This window comes from Panthera uncia, assembly GCF_023721935.1.
Source record: "Panthera uncia isolate 11264 chromosome C1 unlocalized genomic scaffold, Puncia_PCG_1.0 HiC_scaffold_3, whole genome shotgun sequence".
Classification (NCBI taxonomy): domain Eukaryota; kingdom Metazoa; phylum Chordata; class Mammalia; order Carnivora; family Felidae; genus Panthera; species Panthera uncia.
Window position 1 is genome coordinate 15,643,759 of NW_026057584.1, and position 9,775 is coordinate 15,653,533.

Below are 9,775 nucleotides of genomic sequence, written 5' to 3' on the forward strand. Positions count from 1 at the left end.
CGGGGCCTCAAGCCGGGCCTCCGCCAGCACCTCCAGCCCCCGCGCGGCCCGAGAGGAGGGGGGGGGGGCGGGCCTCCGGCTCCGCGCGCTCGAGCTGCGCCCCCTCCGTGCGGCACCGGGACGCCCGGCCACCACCGGGCCTCGGCGTCGCGTCTCTCAGGCCTCCCACGCCCCGCCTCCTCCGCGCGGGGTCAGCGACGGACCCCGAGGAGGCGGGGGTGCTGCTGGGGAGTCCCGTCTCTGTGGACTGTGCAAGATCGCCCTCCGCTTCACGCACCACCCAGGTCCTCGCCAGAGTGCACGGCCGTCCCTCCCCCGAGTCCGAGGATTTGCAAAGAGAAGGAGAAGAGGAGTGGGCCCCCCGCCGCCCCACCCGAGAGCTGATTTTCTGGCTGCCGCGACTGGAGAGTTTCAGGGGAGAGGTGCGCGCGCGCACGTCTGCCGCAGTTGTGAAACGACTTGAATTGTCCAGAGCAAGGATGAATGAGATGTCCACGTGAAACAAGGGTGTCCCCGCTTCCTGGCTGTCCTGGAAGGCGAGTGAGCCCGGGGCGCTGAGAGTGAAGTCCACTCCCCGGGGACACGGCGCGGGAGAGCGGGGCGGCGGCACACGAGGCCAGCCGCGCGCAGCTGGGCGCCCCACGCCCTCCCCGGCAGGTGCGCAGCGCGCCTGCGCGCTGGGGCTGCCGCCACTCAGCCGACGGGAGAGGTGGCGGCGCGCGCAGGGCTGCCGGTGCCGCGGCTCCCAGCTCGGCGGAGTCCAGAAGTCCCATCCTGAAAACTTAGGATTGTTTTATTCACAGTGTTACTATACCAGGAAGTCATTTCATCTTCTGTAACTGGACTCAGGGAGCTTAAAGAGCCCGTTCTCTCTTCTCCTCTCAAAACTGACTTACTGTTGCCCCCACCTGGAAGATACTGAAAGCTATTCACGCAGAATATAAGCTGTAGGCTTCCTCTGCCTTTTTTCTTCATTTCGTTTTTAAAATAATTTATTCTAGAATGTATACATCTGGAAATTTTGTGCATTTAAATTTCCAGGGAAGTGTTTGATAAGCAGTAATATTTCTCCCGTACCTCCAGTCCAAATACATTTCAAGATTAGGAGCAGAAAATAAAGGCGTGTTAGTGATTGGTTCAAGATTTTATACGGTGAACAACTACTGACTTTAAATTATCTGATAAAATAGAAAATAGCTCCCAAAGACAAAACTGACAAGTCTTTCTTCCTCTGATTACAAATATATGTCACACTTACCGGGAAAATATTATTTTGAATTTAACTGTTTGATATTGGAAATCACTGAAAGGTTCACATCGGTCATATTAGATGAAAAAGAATACATATCTACCTGATTTTCTAACTAAAAAGATGTATTACGAGTGTATGTTGCAGGTGGATTAGATGCCTTTTTAAAGAAAAAAAAACCCACTGTTTCAAATGTATTTTATATGAAAACATTCTTTATTCCATCTCTTCAAATTTGGAATAAGACAAAGTTTTCATGTCTGAAAATCACAGAAGCTGTTGAGGGTATGCTGTTATTCCTCATGTATTTAATGCAAGCTGTCTGCATGATATCCTGACATTATTCTATTAACTGAACTTGAATGGAGCATTTGTATCTATCATAGAGTGAAGTAATTTATTGGTCACTGATAAGTGATATGGCTGCAATTTAGGAATTGCAATATGGTGTGTTTTATGTCTGCGTTGTCTTAATAAAAACGAGAAGCATTTATAGAAAAAAAACCTATTTTCATGAAATTTATTTCATGGGGAAATTGCTCCGAGTTATTTATGGCACTCTTCTTGAAATACTCATCCCCATCCAAATCCTAATTTCACATTTTGAATGAGGCTGAGAGAAATAAGTCACACATGGGAAGAATGTACATCGCGAGGGCGGGCATTTTATGGAATTGTTTCTAGGGTTTCACAGGACTTCTGAAGGCCAAGGGAGATCTATCCATTGTATTTTGAAGGGAGAAGCAGCTTACCCATCCACTAATATAACATCTACTAAAACTAAACTCTGCTGTCAGGTTTGGTTCTCAGTTTCTGCTAAATGTTTTCAGGTTCCTAATGTTTTTATGTTCCTAATACTAAGAGTCACATTTCAGAAACTAGCTTGGATTTGTTTACACCTCCAGCAAGTAACTTGTGTTACTTCTCTGTTCGTTTTTATCTGTTACTCTTTGTTTACTTCCAGTGCTGAGATTCTGTTTGCATTCATAACTGTTTCGTTGCACAAGTAGATCTACACGTGTGTGTGTGTGCGTGCTACCGACAGAAGTTGGCTTTGCGTATGTAATGATGTGTTCACATGTGCACACACACCTGTTTGTTACTTCACACTCTCAAATTGGCAACCTGGAAGTCTGTCTAAAGTTATTTGGGGACCAGCTTGCTTCTTATAGAGTTTATTTACATTCCACAGAGGAAGGTACACCAAGGACATAAACTGAATTATTCCTTGTAAATGAGAAAGATGTCTGAATCGCCTGCGTCACAGTACAAGCCACATTCTGCTTCCTTCCAAGGTTGCACATGTAAATTTCTTATAATGAGAAATTTGAGCTAGAATACTCCTAAATATAGGAGTCAAAATAGACACAGTTAGTAGTTCAGTACCTAAACATGGTGAGATTTATTTTTTCTTGGCTGACTTTGTCTTGCAGCTCATTTCTGACTTCCTTATCAGGAATTAAGCGACAGGACAGAGCAGCGGAAAACATGTGTTCAATTTCCAGTTGCTTTCTGTTATTCAAGTAGTCCCCATTTTGCAGGTGTGCTTTAGCCATCCTAAAGCACTTCCTACATCATGCGGGAAGTCCTGGTATACCAGCTCCTAAGACAAAGCAGTTTAAAAGGTAATTCTTGAAACGGTCCCATGAGTTGTAGAGAGGGCTCCTGATGTCAGTGGGTGCTTTCCTCCCTTCTCATGGAAATTCTCACCTTGGAAGTGCCTGACCCAATTCTGGACACATCTCCACCTCATGAGTGTTAACTGCCAATAAAATCACTGTAAAAAGCCAGCCCTGGGGGGCTCCTGGGTGGCTCAGTCAGTTCGGACTCTTCGTTTTGGCTCAGGTCATGATCTCGCTGTTCCCGAGTTCGAGCCTTACATGAGGCTCTGCGCTGGCAGCATGGAGCTTGCTTGAGATTCTCTCTCTTCCTCTCTCTCTCTCTCTCTCTCTCTCTCTCAAAATAAATAAACTTAAAAAGGCAGTCCTTCTCTGGCTTGCACACCTGCTCAAGAACTTATGGTTTCCATGGTCCAGGTTCTGCTTAGGTTCTGGAGCATCAGGTTAGAGTTACCATCATGATTCTGTAAAGCCTACATTTCAAGCAAAAGAAACTCATCTTGCAGGTCATAGATTAAATCCTCAGCCTCTGAATGCAATACGATTTGGTAAACGGTATCCGTATCTAGAAAGAACATTGGTGTGGGATCTAAAGGCTAGGAGCAGCACCCAGGAGATGTGAGTCCATACAGGCTCTCCTTTCTTTGAAAGACCTGGTGATTAATTTAACCTCTTTGAGCCTCGGGCTCCCTCTGCTACAAGATGGGAACACCACGTATCAACCCTGCTTACTTTATAAGACTGGCTTAAGGACTTGTACACAACACAAGGGCATATGAGTGAAAATGCTTTGGAAACTGAAGCCCTACCTATTAGGATGAGCATTAGGTGTTGTATGGAAACCAATTTGACAATAAATTTAATATTAAAAAAAAAATGAAACTGAAGCCCTGTGCGGATCTATGGCCTTGTTTTCACTCAGATTTCCTAGGGTCTAATATCACCTCTCCAGAGAGGTGTGCTGTGATCACTCTATGCCAAGGGAATATCTACCAAAATTTTCTTTTTTTCTTAGCACTTATTACTGTCTCCAGTGGTCTTATTTAATGGTTACATGCTTTATCTAAAACTCCAGGGCAGATCTTGCCCTCAGTCTCTAAGGGCAGGATCCTTGTCTGGTCACACACTTTACCCACAAAACCTTAGTCAGCCCTCAGCATACGGTAAGTGGCAGAGTTTTTTAAGTTGGCCGAATGGGACCCCCTGGACTGAATGTTAAGCAGCTTGATTCCCCTTAATAACTCCTGAGACCCTGGGGGGCTTAGGTAAACAGTTGCTTTTCCTGATTTCATAAGAATTTTTGAAAGGTGAAAAAATATACTGGAAAACCACTTTGATTTTTCAGAGCAATCAGTTCATCGCAGTGAAAATCCTAAGTGTGTTATATTCAGTGACAAGACAGTGGAGAGGCTGAAGGACATTTCACCTCCATTTCCGATCATTTTCTGCATTGTGAGATTTCAAGGCATGCCTCCTTTTGGCTTCCTTCTTTTAGGACCATGACTGCTCAATCTCCTGCAAAGCTAATAGCACCTGCATTGGTGGGACATGTTTACTGGGCAGTGAAATTTCCCCGCAACACTGAATTTAAATTTCTCATCGTTCGTTATGTGCCTTTTTAATTCTTTCATCTTTGCTATTTTAAAAATGTACCCTTCATAGACCGGCTAAATTTATAATCTTAATAGCTGAGGAACCCCCCCCCCATGATTCCGTGACCCAACTCAACCTCTTTAATCATTTATTTCCCATTAGCTAATATTTGTGTTTTACATTTCTGCCATGGTACACAGTTGATTAAGTTCATGTATTAGGCAATGAATTGCATCCCTGCTATGTATGCATTTACGTTTCTTTCCCTTTGAAACAATATGTTTTTATTGTATGCATTACAGTGTAATTGTGAGAAATATCTAGTATTTACTACAGTAACTATTTCTCAAATAAAGGTTAAAACTGACTGCAGCCAGATCTTAATTTGAAGTTATATGAATGGGGAAAGTGTGAGAGAGATTTTATCTATCTTTTGCTAGATCTCTTTTGATTGTCCATTTAAGAAAAGCTTGGTAATGTATACCATAAACATGTTTGTCTCCGTCAATCAAACTTGAGGCTTCTGTCCTCTTAGGGAAAACTAAAATGTGCTCAAGAGAAGCAAGTTTGTTTCTGTGATACATTTACCATCATTCCTGATTATAAATCAGGAAGAAAGAGTGTTTAATATTTACATTTGGGGAAAGCAAAAGTGTTCCATATTCAATTTCCAAGAATATTCCTAGGAGCTCAAGAAGAATGTGTACACTTCCTTTAGAAAAAAAAAATGTCTTTCATGTAAAATTGGATTTTCTTTGGTTTAGAAATACCACATCTCCATGGGGTGGAGTAAGGGAATGTTGAAGACAGAAGAAAGAAGGTAGAAAAGATATGCAAAAAGCTTCTCCCCGCTCCTAATATTTAAAAGACACATTTCAAAATAAAGAGGAGAGAAAGCGTTTAATCACTTCAAGAACAGAACACTAGGTATGACCTTGACCAATTACTATTTTTTAAAAAACCATGGCAATCCAAGGGCGGCTCAATTATCTCCCACCACAATGACAGACTTATCTGCATCGTGTAGAAATAACACATTTATAAGTCTACTGTGTGTGGGTTTAACAATATTTTATTGTCAAACTTGAGTGGTAGAGAACAATTACACCTGACTTGTAGTTTGGGGGAAGAATTGAGTCCAAGTGAGTAATAAACAGTTACTGCCCAGGAAGAATGTTTGGGACCAATCTCTGCACAGCAACTGATTTGTTCATTGAGACCATTTCTTGTTAAATTCACCCGCAGCAAACTTGTCACCCGATGCGAACCTTAGCAGAAGTTCTCAACGCTGACCGCAGGTTAGAATTACCTGGAGCTTAAAAAAAAAAAAAAAAAGGCACGTGTCTGTCCCCAGAGACATATAGTTAATTGCAGGAGGGGAGGTGCATCAGTATTTTTAAAAAGGCGCCCCAGGTGATTATACTGTGCAGCGAGATTTGAAAGCCATTGTATTTCACAACGTTTTTATTGAAATACGACCTTCTCCTTAATCTCGCTTTAATGAACTAAACGCCACCAGGTCTCTTAGAAACTGGCAGACTGTGGAAAAATGCTTGGATTTTGCAAGTGGTCAAAATTTAGCTAACTGGTTTGGGTGACTATGTAATCGTTGGTTTTGGTCTCTCTCTTTCTCTCGGTCTCACTCACAAACACACACACACACACACACACACACACACACACACACACACTCTTGTTGACTTTGTGTTCCCAGGAAAGTTAAGCAAATATTTGCATCTCCATTTGACGTGCTGTGATCTTTCCTAATGCAGGGCGGGTGCCGCTGCGACTCGGGGCCCCATAAGACTCCCCTGTTCCTGCAAAATGGGTGAGTGCTCTCCAGGACCCCTGAGTCATCAAAATTCAGTGACAGTGTGAGGATTTGAGGGCGGATTATCTGGATAACCAGGAAAGTCTCGAGGTTAAATTAACAAAACCTTGCCAGTGACAGCTGTGAGTGTCATCGCCAGTGACAGCTGAAGGAATCTGCTGGTCGCCAGTAGGATGGTTGTGGAGCAGATCTAGTGGTGTCATGTTTTAAAACATTCACTAGGAGAACTATTAAATGCTTTGAAAAGACCCTTCGGAGCAGTCATTCAGCGTGCAAATTAATTCCACGCTGTTGGATCCAGGTGTAAATGGATTTGCTCTGAGACCCAGTTTGCTGCCCGGTGGGTGGGAGGGTGGGGATTACCTCGATTTCTCTACTTTTGGACGCGGAAGCCCGTGGTGGCTCCCAGTTGAGCCGAAGGACTCTGAGGAGGGGGAGGGGAAGCAGGGCTTTCCGTTGGAAAGCAGTTGGCTGTCCCTGGTTAATCCCGGGGACCGCCCACCCCGGGGGCCGCCACCTGGACAGGTTCCCTGGGGACAGGTCCTAGGGCGGCAGGGGGAATCCCGCATCCTGGGGCTGGCCTGAGTCCCTCATCTCCAGTAGCCTCCTGGGCTGGAGAGAATCTGAGGCAGCTTGGGGTGACAGGCTGATCCCCACAAGGCTGGGGCCAGCCACTGGAGCCTGTCCCGTTCTCAGTCCCTTGGTCCAATCCTCGGCCTCGCGGACCCGCACGCACTTGTGATCCAGAAGGGCAGACAAGAGAAGCCGGGATGAAAGGCACAAGGACGCTCTCACGTGACCGCTGGTTTCGCGCGGTGCGGTGGTGGTGGTGGTGGTGGGGACCAGTTTGCACTATATCTTGTCGACCCCAGCATCCAAAACCTCCGCTCAGTTTGTTTGTTTGCGTTTGTTTGGAACCTGGTCTTCAGCCCAGCCCTAACGCCCTGGATTTTGTGACTGCTCCTCTCGCATTGCGGGGCCGAAGGTCTGTTATTTGTGATCCTATGATGTATTTACCATCCCTGAATGCCCACATGACCTTCCCAGGGCCCTCCTCAAAGCTCTGAGTTCGCACCTGTTCTTAAAAATAGCGGAGAAGCTCAAAATACGGAGATAAAGAAGAAAAGAGATGCAGAGTGGGGTGGCCGTCGCAGCCTGCGAAGGACTTGGAGTGGTGTTAGCTCAGTCCTTCCTTCCTCCTGTGCTTTCTGGGCTGTCCAATACCCCCATTCCCCCACAGCTTTCAAAGACACAAAAGGTGTCCAGACCAACACTGCTTTTGTCCGGGGCAGGCCAGCTTGTCTCAAACGTGAAGGGTGGGGGCTTGGAAGTACCTGAAGAGTCCTTGGGTTTCCTCTAGTCAATTCCTTGGAGTTCCCCCCCCCACACACACACACACGCAGATGCCGCACCAGCTTCCCACCGGGACTTTACAGGACCACCTGTCGGTCCAGCAGAAGTCGACGTTCGCCCCTGGGCTGGGAGCCTAGGAGGACTTCATAAGCCCCAGTGACGACACGTTCCAGATTTATAGCCAGTCTTCAGGGAGTCAGGAAGACTTGGATTCTTTCTGCAAATATTCAGCCCGCCTACCACATGTCTGGCCCGAATTAGAGGCGGGTGGATGATACCAACCTGTCTCAAGTTCTTCTCCGCATGGAATATGGGCTAATAAGTTCTCCCTGGGAGCAAGAAAAAGGGTTGGTTAACATAAGCAAAAATTTTCAGTAGGATTGTATCATTCAGTACGTTTTAAAGGGAGAGTGAGATGGAGTAGATTACCACATTCTCTTCAAGAGAGATAAGATAGGGCGGTGCCTCCCAGAAACATTAAAGGTAACTTTCGTTGAAATTTATTTACAACCAGAACAAAGCAAACAAAGGAGAGGTTAAATATTGGGCAGCCCCCAGATCTCATCCCTTTGGGGTTTAATCAGAGTGGTGAAAACCTACGGCTTTCTTTTTTTTTTTTAATTAATTTTTTAAATTTTATTTTTTTAAGTAAACTCTCCTCCCAATGTGGAGCTCAAAGTCACCACTACTCCGAAATCAAGAGTAGCATTCTCTACCCACTGAGCCAGCCAGGCAACCCAGAAACCTATGGCTTTCTAACTGATCAGGACTGTCAACAAAATGCCCTGGGTTCAAATCTTAGCTTTGCCACTTCCTAGCTCTGTGGCTAGGGCAAGTTAATTAACCTCTCTGTGCCCCCTTTCCCTCATTTTAACTAGATACAATCTGGTTATTTGGAGAAGTTGTAAAACTGTAAAGTGCTTTGAACAATGCCAGCACCTTCAAAGTGCTCAATACTATTATGTAATACATATATAGCATTATATAACATATAATAGTACTATAATATTATAGTAACATAATAAGCATAAAATAGTAATATAATGTGATTATGTAGTATTACTATTATATATTTATGTGAAGTTAATGTATCATTGTCATCGAGGACTGTTGTCACCGCATAACGGGCTTATGTTCTCCCAAAATATATTCGAATTCTTCCAAAACAGCTTATTCAAGATTGGGAATCCAAGAAGCTGGTTCAAGATACACTAGGCCTTCCAAAGTCTCATGCTGCCAACCCCAGGCCACTGGTCCTCAGAGAAGTCTCCTGGAAAGTGTGGTCCAAATCCTGGGAGTGAGGCTGAGAGAAGCCAGAGCAGTCTTTGGTGGTAGACAGTGGATGAGGGAATCCCCTTCCTTGGTTCCTCCCTGGCAACTTCTGTAACTGATACTTTAAAAGGGTTTGTTTCAAGGGTTGATTTTATTCATATCCATCCTTTCTCCCATCACCCTGCCCTTCGTCAATGTGTAAGCTGGCAAAACTCCAACCTGCATTTCATTTATTTTTGACATAAATGAATTTGAAAACCTTGGGAGCAAGCCACATGGAATTATTCTTAAGTCAATATTAAGCAAGGGTATATGTGACATGTCTGGCACATAGTAGGGTTACAACTATTGTACTTCCTTTCCTAATGTCCTTTTCTCCGTCTCCCTCCCCTATATCCCACTATCCCCAATATACAAGTGTGCCCTTCATGCTCACATATTCTGGAATAGTGAAATGGGGATTCTGGTTACTTCCAGTGCAAATGTGTCCTTCATATCAGAAACAGTCCTTCATCGTTGTCTAGTATGAATCCACCTTGATCGACACCAATTGGGATTCATTGTATCAGAAATATCTTGGAGCGCCTCTGTAGCTCAGTCGGTTAAGCATTGGACTTTTGATTCTGGCTCAGGTCCTGATCTCACCGTTAGTGAGTTCAGGTTAGTGAGTTCGAGCCTTGCATAGGGCTCCATACTGACACTGCAGAGCTTGCTTGGGATTCTCTCTCCCTCTCTCTCTCTGCCCCTCCCCCCTCTCTCAAACTAAATAAAACTTAAAAAGTGATTTTTTTTAAAAAAAGCAGTATCTTAGTCATACTGTTTCTTCTGCAGTCATACTCTTTTTCTCCTTCCCTTCCT

At 44.7% G+C, this 9,775-nt stretch overlaps 1 long non-coding RNA gene across 1 annotated transcript; it reads right to left on the reverse strand.

Moving 5' to 3' along the window:
- Positions 1–5,515: 5,515 nt before the first annotated feature.
- LOC125911760 (uncharacterized) lies at positions 5,516–9,457 on the reverse strand. The gene is made up of 3 exons (XR_007454440.1): positions 9,354–9,457; positions 7,928–7,974; positions 5,516–5,776 (listed from the first exon to the last, which is right to left on the reverse strand). It is a non-coding gene; the product is annotated as an uncharacterized LOC125911760 (long non-coding RNA).
- Positions 9,458–9,775: the final 318 nt, after the last annotated feature.